Source organism: Schistocerca piceifrons, chromosome 2 (genome assembly GCF_021461385.2).
Source record: "Schistocerca piceifrons isolate TAMUIC-IGC-003096 chromosome 2, iqSchPice1.1, whole genome shotgun sequence".
Lineage (NCBI taxonomy): Eukaryota > Metazoa > Arthropoda > Insecta > Orthoptera > Acrididae > Schistocerca > Schistocerca piceifrons.
In genome coordinates this window covers 1,000,829,297-1,000,854,727 of record NC_060139.1, presented here as the reverse complement: position 1 = coordinate 1,000,854,727, position 25,431 = coordinate 1,000,829,297, and the positions used below count along the sequence as shown (strand labels likewise).

The 25,431-nt window shown below is 43.8% G+C and overlaps 1 protein-coding gene across 1 annotated transcript in view; it reads right to left on the bottom strand.

Moving 5' to 3' along the window:
* The window catches only part of LOC124776049, a 392,161-nt gene that overhangs the window by 95,472 nt on the left and 271,258 nt on the right, over nucleotides 1-25,431 (bottom strand). The gene's annotated exons all lie outside the window — the stretch shown is intronic.

Here is a 25,431-nt window from a genome sequence, read left to right as displayed (position 1 = left end):
CATAAATGCCACGCACCTGGCTCAAAAAACTGGGCTTCTCTCCAACATCATCAATATTCACACTGACAACCCGACAACGACCGGAACACTTCTTAAATAAGGAGATAATTCAGAGGCTTCCTTTACGAGGATACAGGTTGGCTGGCAGCTTTTCTAGGAGCTCTTTACGGTGTGGGGGAGTAGCCATGTATGTGAAAAACGGTATCCCATTTGAGTCAATTGATGTTTCAAAGTACTGCACTGAAAAGGTGTTTGAATGTTGTGCAGGTGTGGTTAAATTTAGTGGAGCTAAACTTCTTACTTTTGTTATTTATAGATCCCCAGACTCCGATTTCACAACATTTTTGCTAAAGCTAGAGGAGGTTCTTGGTTCACTTTATAGGAAATACAAAAAGTTAGTTATATGTGGTGACTTCAGTATTAATTGTATAAGTGAGTGTGCAAGGAAAAGGATGCTGCTAGACCTCCTTAATTCATATAATCTTATGCAAGCCGTATTCTTTCCAACGAGAGTGCAAGGGAACAGTAGAACAACCATAGACAATATTTTTGTTCATTCGTCATTATTAGAAGGGCATTCTGTTAGCAAAAAGGTGAATGACCTTTCAGATCATGATGCACAAATTTTAAGTCTAAAAGATTTTTGTGTTGCAACACATGTTAAATATAGTTACCAACTTTTTAGGAAAGCTGATCCAGTTGCTGTACAGACTTTTGTAAACCTTATCAAGGAACAAGAGTGGCAAGATGTTTATAGTGCTGATACAGTAGACGATAAATATAATGCTTTCCTCAAGACTTTTCATGTGCTCTTTGAAAGTTGCTTTCCGTTAGAACGTTCAAAACAGGGTACTAGCACAAACAGGCAGCCTGGGTGGCTGACTAAAGGGATAAGAATATCTTGTAGAACAAAGTGGCAATTATATCAAAACGTTAGAAACAGTCTAAATCTAAATGCAGCAGCCCATTACAAAAGTATTGTAAGGTGCTTAAAAAAGTTATTAGGAAGGCAAAAAGTATGTGGTATGCAGATAGAATAGCTAAGTCTCAGGACAAAATTAAAACCATATGGTCAGTCGTAAAGGAAGTGGCTGGTCTGCAGAGACAGGTCGAGAATATAGAATCAGTGCGTAGTGGGGATGTCCGTGTTACTGATAAGTAGCACATATGTACAGTACTTAATAATCACTTTCTGAATATAGCAGGCGAACTAAATAGAAACCTAGTCCCAACAGGGAATCATATAGCGCTCTTAGAAAAAAGTGTTCCGAGACTGTTACCTGAAATGCTCCTCCATGATACTGACAAGAGGGAGATTGAGTTAATAATTAAATCACTAAAGACCAAGAACTCTCATGGATATTACGGGGTATTTAGCAGAATACTGAAGTATTGTTCCACGTATGTTAGCTCAGTACTTAGCCATATCTGTAACTTTTCCTTTAGGAGTGGTCGGTTTCCTGACCGATTAAAATACTCGGTAGTGAAGCCACTTTATAAAAAGGGAGACAGGGATAATGTTGACAATTATAGACCTATTTCTATGCCATCGGTGTTTGCTAAAGTTATCGAGAGGGTTGTATATACATGGTTACTGCAGCATTTAAATTCACATAATTTGCTGTCAAATGTACAGTTTGGTTTTAGAAATGGCTTAACAACTGAAAATGCTATAGTCTCTTTTCTCTGTGAGGTTTTGGACGGATTAAATAAAAGGTTGCGAACGTTAGGTGTTTTCTTTGATTTAACGAAGGCTTTTGACTGTGTTGACCACAAAATATTACTGCAGAAGTTGGACCATTATCGAGTAAGGGGAGTAGCTTACAATTGGTTCGCCTCCTACTTTAAGAACAGAAAGCAGAAGGTAATCCTCCACAATATTGAGAGTGGTAATGATGTTCAGTCCCAATGGGGCACTGTTAAATGGGGCGTTCCCCAAGGGTCGGTACTGGGGCCACTGCTGTTTCTTATTTATGTAAATGATATGCCTTCTAGTATTACAGGTGATTCAAAAATATTTCTGTTTGCTGATGACACCACCTTGGTAGTGAAGGATCTTGTGTGTAATATTGAAACATTATCAAATAATGTAGTTCATGATATAAGTTCGTGGCTTTTGGAAAATAATTTGATGCTAAATCACAGTAAGACTCAGTTTTTACAGTTTCTAACCCACAATTCAACAAGAACTGACATTTTAATCAGACAGAATGGGCATGTTATAAGCGAGACGGAACAGTTCAAGTTCCTAGGCGTACGGATAGATAGTAAGCTGTTGTGGAAAGCCCATGTTCAGGATCTTGTTCAGAAACTAAATGCCGCTTTATTTACCATTAGAACAGTATCTGAAATAAGTGAAATTTCAACACGAAAAGTAGTATACCTCGCATATTTTCATACGCTTATGTCATATGGTATTATTTTTTGGGGTAATTCTTCTGATTCAAAAAGGGTATTTTTGGCTCAAAAACGGGCTGTTCGAGTTATGTATGGTGTAAGTTCGAAAACCTCTTGTCGAACCCTATTCAATAGTCTGGGAATTTTGACATTGCCCTCACAAAATGTATTTTCTTTAATGTCGTTTGTTGTTAGCAATATTAGCTTATTCCCAAGAGTTAGCAGCTTTCACTCAGTTAATACTAGGCAGAAATCAAATCTGCATGTGGAATGCACTTCCTTGACTCTTGTGCAGAAAGGAGTGCAGTATTCTGCTGCATCCATTTTCAATAAGCTACCACAAGAACTCAAAAATCTTAGCAGTAGCCCAAACACTTTTAAGTCTAAACTGAAGAGTTTCCTCATGGCTCACTCCTTCTATTCTGTCGAGGAGCTCCTGGAAGAGCCAAAAAATTAAGCAAATTCCAGTGTTACATTCTTGATTTTCTTTATTTAAACTAACGACTTGTCGCCTGAATATGTTTCTTATATTTCATTTTATCTGTTTCTACAATCGTGTTATAATTTCATGTATTGACTCGTTCCATGACCATGGAGACTTCTCCTAAATGTGGTCCCACGGAACAATAAATAAATAAATAAATAAATAAAAGACAAGGACTGTCATCAAAGTAACCATTGTTGCAGCTTCCGTATTGCCCAATCAAAGTAATGTGTCCAACTGTCAGAAACCTAAATAACCACCTTTCGCAGCGCGTACCCCTGCGAGAAATGCCGGTAAAAAGTCAGTAAGGTTCGGGAAGGTTCCGAATCCAGCACCGTGGCCAGCTGCGCTAAATTTCTCGGTTGAGGATCCATGGTGCGAACAGCCCGATTGAGGTTGTCCCACATTCTCCCGATTGGGTTTAAATTCGAGCAGCCTTTCGGCCAAGGGAGTATGGACAAGTCATTCGGGTGCTCTTCGAACTACTCACGTACGCTGCTAGCTATGTGACACGTTGCTTTGCCCTGCTGGTAGATGCCTTCGGGCCGAGGAATAACAAACAGCGAGTAGGTATGGACATGTTTCCTTTTCTTTCTTTTTTTTTTCCTGAGGGACCAAACTGCAGAGGTCATCGGTCCCTAGACTTACAGACTACTTAAATTAACTTAAACTAACTTATGCTAAGAATAACACAAACACCCAAGCCCGAGGAAGGGGCCGCGCAATCTGTGACATGAAGCCTCAAACCGCGCGGCCACTCCGCGCGGTGGTGTACATGGCCCCCAAGGGCAGATTCATAATTGTGTTGATTCATTGTGCCCTCCAGAATGACGAGATCACCTATAGAATACCACGAAAACATTTCCCAGACCATATAGGCCCTCCTCCAGCCACGACCCTCTGCTTTCAGACGTCACACGCCATACGCATCAACGGCCATCAGTTCGAGAGAGCATAAAACGTGATTCATCTGAATGGACACAGGTCGCCACACTGTGGAAGTCCAGATGCAGTACTGGTGTGGAAATTGCAGCCTTCGTCGCCGATGAGCAACAGTCAGCATAGGTGCAAGAACCAGACGCCTGTTGCGGGGACACATACGCAGCAGCTTTCGCTGAAGGGCCGTTTAGGAGACACTGTTGGTAGCCCCATGGTTCAGCTGGGTGGTCAGTCGCTCGACAGATGCATATGTAAAAGTCTTTTAATGAAACAGAATCGTATGTAAGTTCCTAAAACTGAAAATTTATTAATCAGGTTACTGGTTTTCAATCGTGGTACGATAATCGCCAGACCATTCAAACTCCATGATGAGTGTTGGAGAGGACAGGAACAGCCCGCTATTTAGCGGTGATGAACACTGCTCCGAGTTCCACATCTCTTAGTCCGTACATAACTCCCCAAACAAATTTGGCAAGGAGCTAAACCAAAATAGAATGATGAATACATACCTGTCATCTAAGTTCGGTTCGACTCGGTGCCTAGCTAGATTAGAATCAAAGTTACTGCCCATTCTATATAGCCCAAATCACCTAAAAATCGTGAGTTGTATATGTATTCAGAGACGTGAGGCCATCCATGTAGCGTAACGTATTGCCTGTTGGCTTCCGACTGGGAATATTCGGCCGGCGTGTGTTTTACGATTTTCCTGGCGTTTTGGCAGCATGAGTTGCTGGCTTCGTCAACCCTGGTGGCAAAAATAGTCCGTCATAAACACTGGAGAGTGAATCTCGATAAGTGCCAGCCACTCGTTTTAGCTGAATGTCACGAAAATCGTTAAATAATCGTCGGTCGAAGATCCTGAGCCAAAACCCAACAGCCAATAAGTCGACAAGTGCTCACGAAAATCTCAGAATATTTGTAAGTGTCGTAACATCGACACCATTAATGTTTGACTGATAAACATGGCACTAAGCCCGTATGGAAACTGAGGTGTAGCTGATACGCGTAATGCTGACGACTGCTATCGCCACCACAAAGATGCTCCTTGGTATCTGAGCATCGCTGGCTACATCGATAAGTGGAAGTAGCAAGACACGTCCACAGAAGTTCTCCGCGCCACCGTCGGCGACCTATCTTGAAATAGACCTATACACGGAACTAGGTCAAGTTCTAAGCCAGCCTAAGTTCCAGTCAACGCCTAGTCCACAGAAAGCAGCGAGAAGAGGGTTGTGACCGGCGACAACAGTGCTAGAGGCAACCAGTTTGACTCTTCAAATAATCTGCAAGTCTTTGCATATGTTTGTGAACTTTGTCTTTGAACAGTGTTGCGAGAAACAGTTTTTATTGATCAGTGATTCGAGTTTTACTACCAACGACAGTGTCGCATCGCAACTGTTATCCTGGTACTATCAATGTATAGCAGAGAAGACGGTGTATAACAAAAGATAAGTGTTCGACAGTAAATATACTTCAATTCTTACATTTTACACGTGCAATAATCACGTATCACCTGTTTAGATCCCTATTAATTTGTGACAATTCGTCACAATATAAGCCATCTTCATCGATTTACAGTAGAGCAAAATCTATAGCGTCAGTATAGTTGCTGATGGCTTAATCTCTACCGCGCGCACAGCAGATTCTGCGGGAAGCAGACGCAGAATTGCGATTCGGAAGCAGAGCATGAGGAGGGCGCTGCGGCGGGCGCGCCCAGTAACTTGTGTCCGCAGCGGCGGTGTGCTAATGAAAACGAGATAATATACGCGCAGCTACACATTTAATCTGCAGTTTAATAATGCAGATTTTTGGCCTGCTGGAGCGAGCCGGACGTGCAGCGGCCGCCAGCGCTGCGTTAATGCGGCCGGCGTGCTTTACGAGCGACGGTGCGCCGCCTCCGGTGGCGCGTTCGCCCAGCCGCCAGACAGAAGGGGTATGCGGCGGGAATCTGCGGCTCTGACGAATCCTCTGGAGGTCGCAGTTACCAGGTCACGTAAACAGAGTAAAAGTAAATCTTACCTAGAAATTTTTAGTGAGTGGTTAGCTGCCTTAATTGAGTAAGAATAAGCGTAATATCTTGAATGTGTACGTCGCTGCCTGCATCGAGCTGAGTAAAATCCTGCTGGTAAAGTTTGTTTCCACCATGTGCAGCCCTACATACTTATTTCGCCTAATCTTCCTCATTTATCACTATTTTCACTCTCTACCCTCCTCCTCGCATTTTCATTTTTCTACTGCTCTCTCTTCTTCCTCAGTCAGTAATCACTTTTCTAGTTTTTCTTCTATTCTCTTACTATTCTCGGTACTGCTCACAAGCCCTACGCTCTCTTCTTCTAGTTCCTCATTATGTTGCTCTTATTTCTTCTCTCTTTTACTTATTTCACGTTTTTTTGATCTCTTTTTCTATTTTTATTCCTAATCCACACACTAATCGTACTTTCTCTTAAAACATTCACTCTTACTTTTATCACTCCTCATTTTGTTCGTCATCTTTCTACTATTTTTTTATTTTGCACATCACTTATTGCGTGTGTAGAAAGATGTGCTTCCAAGATCCAGATCTAGGGAAGCCAGCTTATACTCATGTTCTACCATCGTGACTAGTCCTCCATAGCTTACCAAGTCCACGAGAATGTCGAGATGTGTATTCACGACATACTACCGGTTGGTACAGTGACCAGCACTATCAGGGTTCTTTTTATAATTACTCTACAGTTGCACTTTTATTTTCTCAAGTGAATGGAAGTATAGGTGCCAAGTACCATCATCAGTTCATCATCTTGAGCGTAGTTGCCCCAATTGTTTAGGTAAGCTGATACACCATTATACTCACTTCGCGACTTACCTACTGGGGTAAGCGATTCTGAGGATTGTGCGCCAGGAGATGACCTGATTTTCATATTTGTTACTAAAACAGGTAGTCATTTGACAAAGTGTGGTGTCACCGCCAGACACCACACTTGCTAGGTGGTAGCCTTTAAATCGGCCGCGGTCCGGTAGTATACGTCGGAACCGCGTGTCGCCACTATCAGTGATTGCAGACCGAGCGGCGCCACACGGCAGGTCTAGAGAGACGTCCTAGCACTCGCCCCAGTTGTACAGCCGACTTTGCTAGCGATGGTTCACTGACAAATTACGCTCTCATTTGCCGAGACGATAGTTAGCATAGCCTTCAGCTACGTCATTTGCTACGACCTAGCAAGGCGCCATTATCATTTGCTATTTATCTTGTGATTCATGTACCGTCAGACCGATGTTCACCAATTATGGATTAACGTATTCCAGAAGCTACGTACCTTTTTTGCTAGTCTCTATTCCTTTAACTGTTCGAGACCTCACGCCAGCCTGTGTGAGCTCAAACACGTGCCTTTCGGCTTCCTCTCATAGTGGCTTGGCTGTCTTGCCAAGCCACAACACAAAGTAATGGTGTGACTGTAGAATACAGCAAATAAAATGTTCGAGACGGTTTTTCCAGTTCCACTATGGTCAGTTCACCGTTCTTACTTGTACAATCCAAGCTAGAGTTCTGTCTGCAGTGGCCTTAATTTCAATGACGACTTAAAATGGACACCTTATGTTTTTCAATCCTTATGTCTCCTCTCCTCTTTCTCGTTCTCATCTTCTAGGCTTTTTGAGGTTTGCGTGTTGTTTCGCTACGGTAATACTCGATGTTTTCCATCTAATTCCACATTCAATCATCGGGATACGTCTCCTTGGATCCAAAGCACACCCGCGATTTTTCGATTCTTGCTCCTGTAATTAGAAAGACGCGAACGGACGAAGAAAGATAACTGAACTCAGAAATTAAAAAAAAAAATAGATTTTTCCAAAATATGTCTATTTTGTATAGCACATCTTCCTGAATAGTTTTATGTATGAAACATATATATTTGAGAGATTGTAAGGCACTTTATTTGTTCTTAAGCGTCATGGTGAACGTAGAAGTGCCACTAATGAAAAACCATTTCTTGGAGAAACTCTGATTAAGGCAGCCGCAGGGCAGGACGTCACGGAAGGCCAAGAGCACCCCTGAAGCAACTGCGTAGAAATAAAATTGCGTAATTCACTGGTGATTGTAGCCTGAAATACCTAGAGTTCCGTGCCAACTAATCTCACAACCAATCGCCGGGAAATAAGTAGACTATTATTGGCACTGGCCTGTACCTTGTCTAATAACAAAGTGTTATCTTGCGGAACTTATGGTAACCATTCAAGTTCGTGTAACGTTTCGAACGAGTTCCTCTGGTAAACCGTTCAGTAAATTTAAAAAGTAACCATTGCTGTTGTTGTTCTTGTTGTTGTCTTCACACGGAAGACTGGTTTGATACAGTTCTCCACGCTAGTGTGTCTTAGTGCAAATCCTTTCATCTCTGCATAAGTGCCGCAACCTACATCTCTTGTATTTCTCGTTGCAGCAAGTACAAGAACGCGCGGTACAACTATAATCTTGGATACTGGAAGCTACTGGTCGTAGCAAAGATGACAACCCGTACGAAGAGCCGTAAATCGTAAGTGCTAATAATGAAGCTGTCTCTTGTCCGTGATCCCAGAGAATGCATTTTTCTGAGAACGCCAGCAAGTCACGTCAGAGGTAAGTTGTATTTCTACTGGTTGGGTGCTACGGTGCTACATATCACCGTCTAATGTCTTGTGCTATGTTTACGTCTCTACCTACTACTACTTTACATGGAGTTATGCACGTTCTGTTCGCTCTCGACCCCTAACATTTTTCCCTCTCTGCTTCTCCTGCACTATTTCTGAATGCCGTGGGAGACGTCTTACTATCCTGGCAGCTCTCGTAGCATCGATTTTCATAGAATTTCTTTCTCACCTGACCTACATAGTATTTCATTTCTTAGTCTGTCTACTTCCTTTCTAATATCGATAGCACATCATTTAACCCCATTATGCCGACTGCCATGACTCCACGTCGCACCAAAAGGACGCTAATAAATGGGAGGTCGACTGTTTTTGAGCGCCAGTGAATGTAGGTACAGATCCTACACGACGCTACTAATGCCTCTGACATGTGCTGCCATTTCCTGAACGTTTCGGGTACTTTTACAGTGATCTGCTGTTCTCGTCTTTCTTACGAAACACACATGGACAGTTCAAACGTCGTGCACCATCTACACAGAGGGCCTGTGTCAATTTCAATACTCCACGTAATAAATGAAGTTATCTATTAGAATTCAAACTCAGAATAGCAGAGGCACTCCGCAAGCAACGAAAAAGAAATGAGAAAGTGAGAGATGTTGGCCTTATGCCAACGTTCACTTGTGACTAAACAAGAGCAGAAACTGTTCCGGCAATTTCACGAATAAGACTATATTGCATTATGCATAATTATTTAAGGTTTACGCCACCACGTATTTTTCTTATTTGTTATCATGTCAATCCTTACCAAGGTATCATCAAGATGTTAAATAAAAATCTTTTAATAATGAAGTATTGTATGTGTTCAGTTTGTCAGATGTCTGTTATCGGAAGTATGCGACATATAAAATTATACCTGACGGGTAAAACACTACTAACGCATGTTAAGTCGTGGGCTGTCCATGACTAACTTCTACGTTAGGGATATTAATTAGTAATATTCCGTCATCAGTCATAAATGTTGTTTCCTAATTGCTGAACACGGCGTTTCGGAGCTAAAGCTCCATTTTCAATGACTGTGCTGTCATCTGTTTCAGTTCTTCACTTTCATTAAATCACATGAGTTTCGTCTTCTGCTTTGGTATAAACTTCCACACTTGCCGTTAACACTTTGAAGCTATTCGACACATTTGTTACAGTACTACATACTGAAATAACTATGTCAAATAGTTCCCAAATGTAAGTGCAAATGTGGAAGTTTTTCATCAGTGCAGAAGGCGAAACGTGAGTGAGAAAAAGAAGCATGTGTAAGGCCATATATGTCAGATATCCGTACTGTCCTTGAAACTGTAATTGTGGCAACAAAACGCATTGGACAGCAGCCAGAAAATAAAATTCGTGTCTGATGACGGAATGTGAATTAATAATCCCTAACCTAGGAATAACATGTCTTACATTTGACTTTATGTACTCCAGAACAATTCATTATTGGTTTTCCAGTTCTACTTATACTTACAAATGTGCTCTGCAAGCCACCGTACGATGCATGGTGGAGTTTACCTTGTGCTACTGATAGTTATTGGACTTCAGCGTGATTTTTATACTGTACAGGTATGTTTATTAACAGTCTGTTTTAACAGACTGTTAAAAAAGGGCATAGAACACGAAATGGTGAAAAACCACTGTCTATAAGCTTCCGTACGAGCCCTGTTTCTCTTACTTTCTCTCCACTGTTCTTACGGGGGATACATAAGAAGCGATCAAAAAGTTTCCATCTTCGGGCTTTGTTGCAGCGTGTGTGTAAGGTAGAGTGCGACTCCAGTGTAGCTATACAGACACAGACTTGTAGGGAAGGCATTAGTGTGGCATTTGTGTCTTTCCTACGTGCGTGCGTTAACAGTGGAAACGTGAACTATGGTGACATTATTAACAAATGCGTCCAAAGAGGCCTAACGTCTTGCTACTCTTTTCTCGGCTGCCGAAGGACATACGGCGTTAGACATCCAACGGAGATGCAAGAATGCATGTGGGTAGCGTGTCTGTCGAAAGAGGTTCAAGAGCCAGCTACATACTGGGAAGGTGATGCCCGCCGTATTCTCTGATTACCAGGACCCATTGCTTATAAATTACATGGAACCTGGTGTCTCCATCACTGGAGAAAGGTGCTGCGCAACGCTGGGGCAACTACGGAGTGCATTTAAGGCGAAACGTCTGCAACAAGGTGTACTGCTGTTTGATGATAACGCACGTCCCCATATCGCTAATGTCGTAATCCAAGTGGGAGAAACTCGAGCACCCGCCCTGTCGTCCTGACCTCTTCCCAAGCGATTATCACGCTTTGGGTTTTGAAGGGTCGACATTCCTGTCGAACGAGGATGTGCAGCAAGCGATTACAGACTTCTTCACGCAGCAGGACGCGGCGTTTTACAAAAGGATATATTCAACGTGGGGCGTCGGTGGGATGATTGCCTCAACGCTCTCAACGATTTTGCCTGACTGGAATGACGATTATGGACCGTAAGGGCCTTCGAACGGGAATCTTTTGATCCCCCGTTATACGTCAGTGGTAGTAGGACGTTCCTGCAGTCTGTTGCAAAATAATGCTTATTCTCTACACTATCTATTTATCTCTGTCAGAAAGATTATCGTCCTGTTTCCAAGGATTCCCACTGGAGTTCACGGAGCATTTCCGTAATGCTCGCGGATTTATGGGAGGTAGCGAATCTAGCAGCACGGCTCTTAATTCATTCGATGTCTACCATTAATTCGACCTGTTGGTAAACACCTGCAGATTGCTGGTCACCATATTCGTCAGAGCGTTTATGTATACCGGCAATAACAAAGGCCCTTTCAAACTTCCCTGGGGCTCGCCTAAAGACGCCATTGTGTCCGATGAACACCCGCCGGTCAGGAAAGCATGCTGGATTCCATTACTTAAAAAGTCTTGCTAGCATTTTGTTTCGTAGCTAGCCATGCAATTTCCTGAGAGAATATTCCATAAGGTCGGATCTTTCTTAACAAATGTCATACGAAATTTTAATAACTTCAGATTCTGGATGGCGAAATTGGAAATGTTCGTACTGCTCATTTCCCGCTTCATTCTCCGTATTCTCCCTAAGCCCCGTTACGAAAACTGCAACCTCTCCATTAAAAATCGCAGATTAATTCACTGGTGGCCGAGCGGTTCTAGGCGCTTCAGTCTGGAACCGCGTGACCGCTACGGTCGCAGGTTCGAATACTGCCTCGGGCATGGATGTGTGTGATGTCCTTAGGTTAGTTAGCTTTAAGTAGTTCTACGTTCTAGGGGACTGACGACCTGAGATGTTAAGTCCCATAGTGCTCAGAGCCATTTGAACCATTAATTCACTTGAAGGGCGCGGCTGCACATAAATGTGAGCTTTCGAATGTCCTCCCCACCTACATTCTCTCCACCTCCGTCGTTCCTCTACTGCTCACTCTCTGACCAGACAAAGACAGCTGCTTTATGTGCCGTATCCCAGAATCAATGATCGCCGCGTCACTTTTATTTTCGATGCTCCTTCACCGATGACCCTGCCAACAGCGCGAAATATTTTGACAGTCCAAAATGCTGGGTCACCCGCGTGAGTTAGCTGTCGCCCAGCACTTTTCAATACTTTGCCGAACGCCGTAAAACTGCGCTGGCGGACCGCGTGTCCCCCGCCGTAAAGCAAGCTCGCCTGCCGCTCGCCGGGCCCGTAAACCTGCGGCGCGGCATGTTTATCGCTGTTTACCCTGGTTACTTATGGGCAGAGCCCAGCGGGGCGGGCTGGCTCGTGGGCCGTCACTTCCGCGATCTGCGACACGCCCCGCGCGAGGCGCAACTGGCGGTGCCGAGAGTATTTCTGGAAGGTTTAGAGCCAAAAATCCTGAGGACTTCATCGCAATACTCGCAGCTCCTTGATAACCCCAGACTCCGGTAAATCATTCGCGAACATATACATATGTAGATGTAGCTGAACGATTTTCTCTACAGCTGTTAACAGATGTTTCAAGCAACGACTGTAAAGACTGAAGATAGCAGACATAAAATACAAGGAGCGAAATGTTATTTACAACTTTTACAGCAACCAGACTGAAATTATAAGAGTCCAATGACATGAAAATAAAGCACAGGTTGAGAAAAGCGAGGCAGTTTTGGCTTATTCTAGATTTTATTCAACCTGTACACAGAGCAAGCATTAAATGGAAGTAAGTAAAAATTTGGAAAGAGGATTACAGATCAGTGAGAAGAAATAAAAACTTTCAAGTTTGCTGACGACACTATAATTCCTTCACAGACTGGAAAGAAATTGGAAGAGATTTGAATGGTATGGATAGTGCCTTGACAAGAGGATATAAGATGAACATCCACAATAATAAAATGTAATTGAGTTAAGTCAGGTAATGTTGAGGAAATTAGAGTAGGAAACAGTCAGTCACAGTAGTCAATTGGTATTTCTATTTGAGCACAAAACTAACTGGTGATGCCCGAAGCCGGTCGGAGTGGCCGAGCTGTTCTAGGCGCTTCAGTCCGGAACTTCGCTGCTGCTACGGTCGCAGGTTCGAATCCTGCCTCGGGCATGGATGTGTGTGATGTCCTTGGGTTAGTTAGGTTTAAGTAGTTCTAAGTTCTAGGGGACTGATGACCTCAGAAGTTGTCCCATAGTGCTCAGAGCCATTTGTAACATTTTTTTTATGATGCCCGAAGTATAGAGGCAAAGGTAGAAAAGCGACTCTGAAAAGGAGGAATTTTTTACATCCAATATGTACTTCACTGTTAGGAAGTCTTTTATAATTTATCTCGAGTGCAGCATTACACGGAAGTGAAACACGGACGATAAACAGTTCAGACAAGGCTAGAATAAACGCTTTAGAAATATCGTCTAGAGAAGAATACTCAAGATTAGTTGGGTAGACCGAATTATTAAGGAGAAGGAGGTGAATGAAGTTAGAGAAAAAAAATACTGTGACACAACTTCACTAAAAGAAGAGATAGGTTGATACGATGCATCCTTTTGCTTGAAAGAATCTAAGTGGTAATGGAGGTGAGGGCGGGTGATAAATATTGCAGGGGGAGACCTTGACACTTTCCCATCAATGCAGTAATATGTAGAGATGCGTGCATGATCAAGTGGTTATTCCGAAATGAGACTTACACAGGAGAGAGTAATATGGAGTGCTGCATGAAACCAATCTTCGGACCACAAAGTATCTTCATAAAAGCCAACTTATCAGTCTTATTGAATCAGTGGTTCTTATTTCTGGTGTTCTCCGGCTTTATCTATGAATTTTATTTATTACTAGTAATGTAACATTTCCAATAAGGTGCTGTCTACAGAATTGAGATTTCAGAAGACGCTTTTCTTTTGTAATTATATTCTCACTTTGTGAGGTCTGATTTCCGTTCTTCAGCCATTGTGTTACATAATTTTAGGTTTAGTATGAAGTAACTGAAGAAGTTTAGGCATTTGATCTCCGTCATGAAAATGGTAATTTATATTCTCTTCACTATGAGGATGACATCACAGGAGTTCCTTTCCGCTATGGATAAGGATTGGGACATGGGTAGTGTTGGAGAGGATGTTATATGGAAAAGTATGTGGGATGTCTGTATGGAAAGGAAGACAGGTAGAATGTACGTGTTAGAAGACAAGCGCTATGCCAGAAACGGTGCATTGAAGCCTTCAGTTAGAGTGGGTTGTGGTGGGTAGGCGGGTAAATTTCATAGATGAGTTCATGATGTGGGAGGAGTAGGTGATTAAAACTTACTTTGAGGAAGGACATTGAGTGTCTATAGATGGAAGGAAACTGGGACCCACTGAGAGGGCCGCAGCAGAGGCGAAGGTGTTCTAGGAGTCGAGGTAATGTGGGGACTTTAAGAGCTGGTACAGCATGTGGATGCGAGAAAGTAGTTGCGTACAGACAGTGATGGGGATAACACTTGGGAAGAGCGGAAGTCCAGGCTACATTTGGCAGAAGTCAGGATGGGACGCATGAGAGTTTTATATCTATGAAAAATGCTCGTGGTTAGAAGTTTTATCTTATTACGTAATTTCTTTTGCATGGTTAGCAGGTCAGGTTTTGAGCAGGGCTTTAGGGCAAGGCACCTTAGAGCTTTAGTTAGGTGGGTCAGATTGGATGGATTGCCTAAAGTGGTAGGCTGCTTTTAACCTATAATTATTGTTTCGTTTTTACAGGAATTATGGAAAGGTACCACTAGTTACACTGGGAAATGAAGTTGTCCAAATATACGTGGATATTTGGGATGACTGGAGAATAATATAGAACACGAGGAAGGAGATCTGGTCAGAAAACTGGAGTAGGAAGGAATAGTTTTTGGGACGTTGATTGTATGTATGAGATAAAGATCCTTTGGAGTGAAGGGGTGAGAATCCTCGCAGTAGGAGAATTATCGAGAGATTTATCTTAGCCGGTTCGTGGATTACAGCTGAGAGCAACAGAGGCCAGCGGAGGCATTAATTCATTTACGATGGCACTCAAGCTGCCGCTTCTCCAGAATGGGTATTGCGTCACGGCCATAACGACGCAAATGTCTTTTATGTCCTTCTTCTTGAACGTGTGCTACTGACGCTGTTTGGCGAAGAGTGGCATAATGCAGCAGTAAAGACAACCGGGAAAGGACGCGGACACTCGGTTCCCGCTAGGAGAGTGATAATTTATAGGACCGGAGGTTGTACGCTCGCGTCACGACCAGAGCTACGTGGGTGAACAGTTAAGCGGATGAGAAATAGGAATTACAGCCCATCCACTGCCATGAGCCACACGAGAAGCTAAGTATTTCAATATTGATTACGATGGGTGACCTGATTTGTGCCTACAGTCTAGGCATAACATGAAACTGACCTCTTCCGAAAATCTGTAGATGACTGTTAGCTATGTGTATTGCCAACCTGGTAATAAAAATGGTTCAAATGGCTCTGAGCACTATGGGACTTAACATCTGAGGTCATCAGTCCCCTAGACTTAGAACTAATTAAACCTAACTAACCTAAGGACATCACACACATCCATGCCCGAGGCAGGATTCGAACCTGCGACCATAGCATTCCCGCGGTTCCGGACTGCAGCGCCTAGAACCGCACGGCCACCGCGGCCGGCTGTATGTTTATATTTACAGTGCTTAGAGACCCAAGTGCTATGGCAAAAATGGGCAATTTGCATCCTGGGAGAACGGATCTGCATCTGATTCTATATTCCGCAAACTGCCGTACGCTGAATAGCGGAAGGCACCTGTAGTACAGCTGTAATATTTCCCCCATCCCACTCTCTTTCTCTCTCTCTCTCTCTTCCAATACGACGGTAGCTCGAAAGAATGGCTGTCGGTAAACTTCCGTATGAGCCCTAATTTCTCTGATTTTTCGGCGTGGTCCTTTCGCAACAGATATCTCAGAGGATATAATATGTTGCCCAATTCTTGTTGGAACGTGCAGTCACTGAATTTCGACAGAATCATCCTCCGTGATATACAACGACTCTCTTGTAGAGATTGCCAATGTAGTTTGTTGAATATCTTTGTAACGCTCTCGCGCTTACAACAACCCCCTGACGAAACTTGCGCTCTTGAATTTTTTCCGCTGTTAATCCCATTTGGTAAGGGTCTCAGACTTATAAAACTCAAGAATCAAGCCACTAATTTCGTTGATGAATTACATTCCATCAGACTCATCCGATGAATCACAGCTTGGCATCTGCTTTTCGTCCAATTTGTTTTGGTCATTCAACTACTGCTACGTATTTTATGTTTGTTATTGCTGTTGTGTTGGCAGAAGAGCCAACACCGTGTTACTACTGGGGGCCGAAATGCACGCGTTTTAGCTCACGCAGGTTGGCGTGAGGAGGGAAGGACTATGCTGATGTGAGGTCTGGAACAGGACAATGAATTAGAATTCAGAAAGCGGACGTAATTAGTTTAATACTTTAATCCATTAATGATGAACGTCGCTCTTGACGGTACATGATTCACAATATTATCTGTTCAGAATACATTCTAGTAGCTGAATATGGCGCCTTGCTAGGTCGTAGCAAATGACGTAGCTGAAGGCTATGCTAAACTGTCGTCTCTGCAAATGAGAGCGTATGTACACAGTGAACCATCGCTAGCAAAGTCGGCTGTACAACTGGGCGAGTGCTAGGGAGTCTCTCTAGACTAGACCTGCCGTGTGGCGGCGCTCGGTCTGCAATCACTGATAGTGGCGACACGCGGATCCGACGTATACTAACGGACCGCGGCCGATTTAAAGGCTCCACCTAGCAAGTGTGGTGTCTGGCGGTGACACCACAATTGCTTCCAACGATTTTATACCAATAGCGCAGTCGAACAGTATAGAACACTTAGGTGACGAAAGTCATGGGATAGCGATATACCCGTATACGGATAGTAAAATATGGCTCGCAATAGGTATACAAGGGCAGTGCGTTGGCGGAGATGTCATTCGTACTCAGACGATTCATGTGAAAAGGTTTCCGACCTGATTATGGCCGCACGACGGGAGTTAATAGTTTTTGAACGCCGATTAGTAGTTGAAGCTAGACGCAAGGGATATTCCATTTCGGAAATCGTATGTGAAGTCGATATTCCGAGTCGCACGGTGTCAAGAGCGCGCCGAGAATACGAAACTTCAGGTATTACTTCTCGTCACGGACAATGTAGTGGCTGACGGCCTTCACTTAACGACCGAGAGCAACGGCGTTTGCGTAGAGTTGTCGGTGCTAACAGACAAGCGACACTGCATGGAATTTCCGGAGAAATCAGTGTGGGACGTAGGATGAACTTATCCGTTAGGACAGTGCGGCGAAATTTGGCTTTAATGCGCTATGGCAGCAGACGACCGACGCGAATGTCTTCACTAACAGCACGACATCGCTTGCAGCGCCTCTTCTGGGCTCGACACAATATCAGTTGGGAATCTAGACGACTGGAAAACCTTGCCCCAGTCAGATGAGTCCTGATTTCAGTTGGTAAGAGACGATGGTAGCGTTCGGGTGTGGCTCAAACTCCACGAAACCATGGACGCAAGTTGTCAACAAGGCACTGCGGAAGGTGGTCGAGGCTCCATAATGGCGTGGGCTGTGTTTACATGGAAAGTACTGGGTCCTCTGGATGTCTGGCTACGTGGAGACCAATTTCAGCCATTGATGTTCCCAAACAACGATAAAATTTTTATGGATGACAGTGCGCCATGTCAGTGGGATACAACTGTTCGCGACTGGTTTGCACAACAATCTGGACAATTCGAGCGAATAATTTGGCCACCCAGATTGCCTGACGTGAATCCCATCGAACATTTATTGGACGTAATCGAGAGGTCAATTTGTGGACAAACTGCCGCACCGGGAACAATTTCCCAATTATGGCTGGCTGTAGAGGCAACATGGATCCATACTTCTGCAGGGGGTTTCCAGGTACTTGTTGAGTCCATGCCACGTTGAGCTACCGCACTACGTCAGGAAAAAGGAGAACCGACACGATATTAGGAGGTATCCCATGACTTTTGTCACCTCAGTGTAGATATGTCCTGACCCGATATCCTGATTGCTATTGAGCTCACCATAATGGGAAACCTCCAGCACGTAGCATCCCGAAGTTTCAGTGCATCGCCCTCTCTGCTTCTCCTTTAAAGACAAATACGCAATAAACGTCAGTATGAGTTGCGCTAAGTCTGGTGCATTGATTTCGACAACTCGTTTCGACTGTTTCGTCATCATATTGTAGATATTTTGGGTGATGCAGCAAGCAGTCGATTACCCGAGTGAATGTGCACTTGAGTCTGCACGGATAACCGAAAGAAATGAATAACTGAAAACAAACATTTAAAAAATGGTTCAAATGGCTCTGAGCACTATGGGACTTAACACCTGAGGTCATCAGTCCCCTAGAACTTAGAACTACTTAAACCTAACTAACCTAAGGACATCACACACATCCATGCCCAAGGCAGGATTCGAACCTGCGACCGTAGTGGTCGCGCGGTTCCAGACTGAAGCGCCTAGAACCGCTCGGTTACAACGGCCGCCACACACATTTAAAACTGGCAACTGCTATTGACTATGCTTATAAATCAGGCTACAGGTCACATTACTACATGAAGACTAACTGTAAGACAATTGTATTGCAGTGGTGTGAGAACTGAAAGTAACCTTCCCATGATGTGTGACTGGTGATAAAAATAGCTCGATAAAACTTGGACCATACACAGAAACCTCTGTTACAGTATAGTACAGAAGGTAAATAGAAGATCTACGCACTGAGACGAGCAGAAATGACTTATTGAGAGACAATAGTTCCACTGAAGTCACCCCGATTAATGATGGTCCCCACAGCGATTAATGATCTTCCACTGGATTAATGATCTTCCACTGGACATCGCAAAAGGCAGGACGTGGTTCTTAATAGGATGTGAGGTCACCACGAACGGCCATCCATGCTCTGCAACGCTGCCCCACGCTCGCCATAAGGTTGATAAGGATTTCGTGTGGTAGGGGATTTCATCCCTCGACCACCGCGTTTATCAATGGGTGGATGATCGTTTGTGCATGTATCCGCGCTGCAATGCAGGGTTATTACAAATGATTTAAGCGATTTCACAGCTCTACAATAACTTTATTATTTGAGATATTTTCACAATGCTTTGCACACACATACAAAAAAAGTTTTTTTAGGCATTCACAATTGTTCGATATGTGCCCCTTTAGTGATTCGGTAGACATCAAGCCGATAATCAAGTTCCTCCCATACTCGGCGCATCATGTCCCCATCAATGAGTTCGAAAGCATCGTTGATGCGAGCTCGCAGTTCTGGCACGTTTCTTGGTAGAGGAGGTTTAAACACTGAATCTTTCGCATAACCCCACAGAAAGAAATCGCATGGGGTTAAGTCGGGAGAGCGTGGAGGCCATGTCATGAATTGCTGATCATGATCTCCACCACGACCGATCCATCGGTTTTCCAATCTCGTGTTTAAGAAATGCCGAACATCATGATGGAAGTGCGGTGGAGCACCATCCTGTTGAAAGATGAAGTCGGCGCTGTCGGTCTCCAGTTGTGGCATGAGCCAATTTTCCAGCATGTCCAGATACACGTGTCCTGTAACGTATTTTTCGCAGAAGAAAAAGGGGCTGTAAACTTTAAACCGTGAGATTGCACAAAACACGTTAACTTTTGGTGAATTGCGAATTTGCTGCACGAATGCGTGAGGATTCTCTATCGCCCAGATTCGCACATTGTGTCTGTTCACTTCACCATTAAGAAAAAATGTTGCTTCATCACTGAAAACAAGTTTCGCACTGAACGCATCCTCTTCCATGAGCTGTTGCAACCGCGCCGAAAATTCAAAGCGTTTGACTTTGTCATCGGGTGTCAAGGCCTGTAGCAATTGTAAACGGTAAGGCTTCTGCTTTAGCCTTTTCCGTAAGATTTTCCAAACCGTCGGCTGTGGTACGTTTAGCTCCCTGCTTGCTTTATTCGTCGACTTCCGTGGGCTACGCGTGAAACTTGCCCGCACGCGTTCAACCGTTTCTTCGCTCACTGCAGGCCGCCCCGTTGATTTCCCCTTACAGAGGCATCCAGGAGCTTTAAACTGCGCATACCATCGCCGAATGGAGTTAGCAGTTGGTGGATCTTTGTTGAACTTCGTCCTGAAGTGTCGTTGCACTGTTATGACTGACTGATGTGAGTGCATTTCAAGCACAACATACGCTTTCTCGGCTCCTGTCGACATTTTGTCTCACTGCGCTCTCGAGCGCTCTGACGGCAGAAACCTGAAGTGCGGCTTCAGACGAACAAAACTTTATGAGTTTTTCTACGTATCTGTAGTGTGTCGTGACCATATGTCAATGAATGGAGCTACAGTGAATTATGAAATCGCTTCAATCATTTGTAATAGCCCTGTATGTGTTCCCAAAGTATTCCGCACGTACTCGGCCGGATATAAGTCGGGGGAGCCGGCAGACCAACCCATCTGCCGATATTCCCTGGTTCCAAAATCTCCTCCAACTGTACAGTCCGATGCGATCACTCATTCTCACTCCTAAAAATAAAGTTGCGGCCCCGAAAGCATCCCTCAAAAGGCACAGATAGAGAAGGAGTGCAAAATCACAATACTGTGGAGCCGCGAGGATGTGGTGTTCAAAGATTTGGACGTCAGGACGCCCGACAACGTAATACCTCCCCACACCGTGACAACCGGACGTATAAAGCGATCACGTTGATGCTAGACGTGCCCTCATATGCCGAAAGGTAGGAATACGTAATGTGCCCACGAACATTATCGACCGTGACCGTTTTCGTGGCCCATATGTCCTGGTAAGGGGTATAATTGTGCATGGGCGTACTATCCTCCAAATCTTTGTGCACGGTACACTCACTGGTCAGCGATGTTGTGACACTGTACCCCTTTCTGATGTGGGTCTTTTGAGGGGAGTATTCGGCCCTAGCTTCATCTACACCTAATCTACATCTACATTTACACGGTTACTCTGCAATTCACACTTAAGTGCCTGGTAGAGGGTTCATCGAACCATTTTCAAACTACCTCTCTACCATTCCCCTCTCGAATGGCGCGTGGGAAAAAGGAACACCTAAGTCTTTAAGTTCGAGCACTGATTTCTCTTGTTTTATTATGATGATCATTTCTCCCTACGTAAGTCGTTGTCAACCAAATATTTTCGCTTTCCGAAGAGAAAGTTGGTGAATGAAATTTCGTAAATAGATCTCGCCGCAAAGAAAACCGCCTTTGTTTCAATGACTGCCACCCCAACTCGCGTATCATATCAGTGACACTCTCACCCCTATTGCACGATAACACGAAATGGGCTGCCCTTCTTTGCACTTTCTCGACGTCCTCCGTCAATCCTACCTGGTAAGGATCCCACACCTCGCAGCAATATTCCAGCAGACGACGGACAAGGGTAATGTAGGCTGTCTCTTTAGTGGGTTCGTCGCATCTTCTAAGTGTTCTGCCAACAAAGCGCAGTCCCCACAATATTGTCTATGTGGTCTTTCCAATTTAAGTTGCTCGTAATTGTAATTCCTAGGTATTTAGTCGAATTGACAGCGCCATTAGACTTGTGCGATTTATAATATACCCAAAATTTATCGGATTTGTTTTAGTACCCATGTGGATGACCTCGCACTTTTTTTTTGTTCAGTGCCAATTGTCACTTTTCGCACCATAGAGAAATTCTCTCTAGATCATTTTGTAACTAAAAATTGATCGTCTGATGATTTTACTACACGCTAAATTACTACATCTTCTGCAAACAATCTAAGGGGGATGCTCAGATTATCATCTAGATGATAGCAGAGGGCCTATGACACTACCTTGCAGAGCGCTAGATATCACTTCTGTTCTACTCGCTGATTTACCGTCTATCACTACGAACTGTAACCTCTCTGAGACGAAATCACGAATCCAGTCACACAACTGAGACGATACTCCATATGCACGCAATTTGATGAATAGTCGCTTGTGAGGAACGGTATCAAAAGCCTTCTGGAAATCTAGGAATATGGAATCCAGCTGAGATCCCTTGTCGACAGCACTCGTTACTTCATGGGAATAAAGAGCTATCTGCGTTGCACAAGAGCGAAATTTTCTGAATTTGTGCTGATTACGTATCAATAAGTCATTTTCTTCAAAGTGATTCAGAATGTTCGCGTACAGTATATGCTCCAAAATCCTACTGCAAATTGAGGTCAGTAATACGGGTCTGTAATTCAGTGGGTTACTCCCATTTCCTTTCTTGAATATTGGTGTGACCTGTACTACTTTCCAGTCTTTAGGAACAGACCTTTCGTCAAGTGAGCGGTTGTATATGATTGCTAAGAAAGGCGCTATTGTGTCTGCATACTCTGAAAGGAACTTCATTGGTATACCATCTGGACCGGAAGACTTGCCTTTCTTAAGTGATTTGAGTTGTTTCGCAACACCTAAGATGTCTACTTTTATGTCACTCATGCTAATTCGAATTCTGAAATATTTACTTCATCTTCTTTCGTTAAGGAAGTACGGAAAACTGTATTTAGTAACTCCGCTTTAGTGGCACCATCATCGGTAACATTTCCATCGCTATCGCGCAAGGATGGTATTGACTGTTTTTCCCACTGGTATATTTTACATACGACCTGAATCTCTTTGGGTTCTCTACCATATTTTGAGACAATGTTTCATTGTGGAAACTATTAAAAGGATCTCGCATTGACGTCCCCCTAAATTTCGAGCTTCCGTGAAACTTAGCCAGTCTTGGGGATTTCGCTTTCTTCTGAATTTGGCATGCTTTTTTCATTGCTTCTGCAACAGTGTTCTGACGTTTTTTGTGTACCATGGTGGCTCAGTCCTGCCTCTTATTAACTTATGCGGTATGAATCTATCTATGCTGTCGGTACTGTATCTTTGAATTTGAGCGATATCTGGTCTACACTTACATAATTAGCTTGGAAGGGATGGAGACTCTCTCTTAGGAAGGCATCAAGCGAATTTTTATCCGCTGTTTTAAATAGATAGCCGGTCGGAGTGGCCGAGCGTTTCTAGGCGCTACAGTCTGGAACCGCGCGACCGCTACGGTCGCAGGTTCGAATCCTGCCTCGGGAATGGGTGTGTGTGATGTCCTTAGGTTAGTTAGGTTTTAGTAGCTCTAAGTTCTAGGGGATTGATGACCGCAGCAGTTAAGTCCCATAGTGCTCACAGCAATTTGAAACATTTTTTAAATAGATATATTTTGCATTTATTTTTAGTAGTTTTGGTTGATATGGTTTAGAGCCTTGTGTTCACTAATCCCTGTATCCGTCATGACGCTCTCTATTAGATCAGGATTGTTTGTGGCTAAGAGTTCAAGTGTGTTTTCGCAAACATTTACAATTCGTGTGGGCTCATGAACTAATTGTTCAAAGTAATTATCAACGAAAGCATTTAGTAAAATTTCGGAAGATGTTTTCTGTCAACCACCGGCTCTGAACTTCTATTTTCGCCACTTTTATGGCTGACAATGCGCGCCACATCGAACTGCGTAGGTAAAGGACCATTTGTAACCAGAAGATAATCGGCGAATGGACTGGCCTGCCCGTTCTCCTAACTCAAACCTCATCGCGCAGATGTGGGACGCATTGGGGAGGCGTACCGCAGCACGTCCACATGCACCAGCGAAGATACATCAGTCGTGAGCCGCACTAGTAGACGAATGGAACGCCCTACCACGAGCCCAGTAGCCAGAATGGGAGAACGTTGTAGAGCATAGACTGCTGTCCGTGATGGCTCCACGTCATATTAAGAACAATACCACATTTTCTGTACTGTCCAAGGGACCGTCTAAATCGCAGTGAATTCAACGTAATTATTGTCCTTCTGTGCGGCTGGTCCCGGCGGAGGTTCGAGTCCTCCCTCGGGCATGGGTGTGTGTGTGTTTGTCCTTAGGATAATTTAGGTTAAGTAGTGTGTAAGCTTAGGGACTGATGACCTTAGCAGTTAAGTCCCATAAGATTTCACACACATTTGAACATTTTATTGTCCTTCAATAAAAGTGTCATTTCTGTTCGTCTCACTGGATTTTTCTTTCAGTTATCTTCTACATCTACATCTGCATCTACATCTACATCCATACTCCGCAAGCCACCTGACGGTGTGTGGCGGAGGGTACCTTGAGTACCTCTATCCGTCCTCCCTTCTGTTCTAGTCTCGTATTGTTCGTGGAAAGAAAGATTGTCGGTATGCCTCTGTGTGGGCTCTAATCTCTCTGATTTTATCCTCATGCTCTCTTAGCGATATAAAAGAAGGAGGGAGCAATATACGGCTTGACTCCTCGGTGAAGGTATGTTCTAGAAACTTCAACAAAAGCCCGTACCGCGCTACTGAGCGTCTCTCTTGCAGAGTCTTCCACTGGAGTTTATCTATCATCTCTGTAAATGATCCTGTAACGAAGCGCGCTGCTCTATCTCTTCTATCAACCCTGTCTGGTACGGATCCCACACCGGTGAGCAGTATTCAAGCAGTGGGCTGTGCTATACTGCAACGGTTCCGTCATTGTACGGTCCAAGTTGCATAAAGCTATGTTAGCTGGCAGTGACACACCATACCGAAGTTGCTTTCGTTCTTACGATTCGATCACTAGGTATTAATTATTCAAATCCGACTTTACTGCAAACAGCGACTTTTTCCTTTCATAATCCCGAGGCAGTTTGCCAGCTGAATAACCACCTGTACCTCTTCCATATTATCATCTTTTGAGACAAAGGTTACGTGAGTGACAGTTTTATCTGGCATCAAATATTTCATTTGACACTCTTCCTCAATTCTCTTTGAAATACCGCTGCAGGAACAGGGAACGCTTTCGCGCGTTAGCACCTGCACGTCCAGGTGCTCAAAGGTAGGATGTTGCGTAACAGAGGTACAGCAGCAATGAAGGTTTTCCCAGCCGAGCGTGAAAAACCGCGTCCGGCATGTCCTTGCACACCCAGGTCGTGGCCGACTGTGTGGGAGGTACAAAAAAGCTGCTTCCCTACCAGTTTTTCGCTGCCCCGGTGCAAACGCCTGCGGCTGCAGATCGGCTGTTACTGCAGTGGCGGTTACAGTGTGTTACTGAGTATAGTTCTGCCGACGCAACAAATAAAGCGATATTGAGCAGCTTCGTCTGATCTATAAAGAAAAATCACAACATAGTAACTAAAATTGAATTATTTAATTAGTACGAATGTCAGGAGCTTTACTCCGTCATCAGGCGGCTGTTTTGGTGTTAAGTTCATCAGCATCAATCCTGCAAAATCACCCATGCTGAAATACCTACAATGTTTAAAATTTGTCGCTTTGATTTCTTATTTGAAAGACATAGTGAAAAAGGATTACGATGTGGAAAAAAGAATAAGTAACAAGAGAGTAAATGCAAGCACATGTTTACAGAGAAAAAAGCCAGAATTAAGTTCTGAACATAATCGAAAGAGAGCAACTGCTAAAATACAATGCGAAAAACCACACAGATGAAGTTGGGGCACATACATACGTGACCTACAAA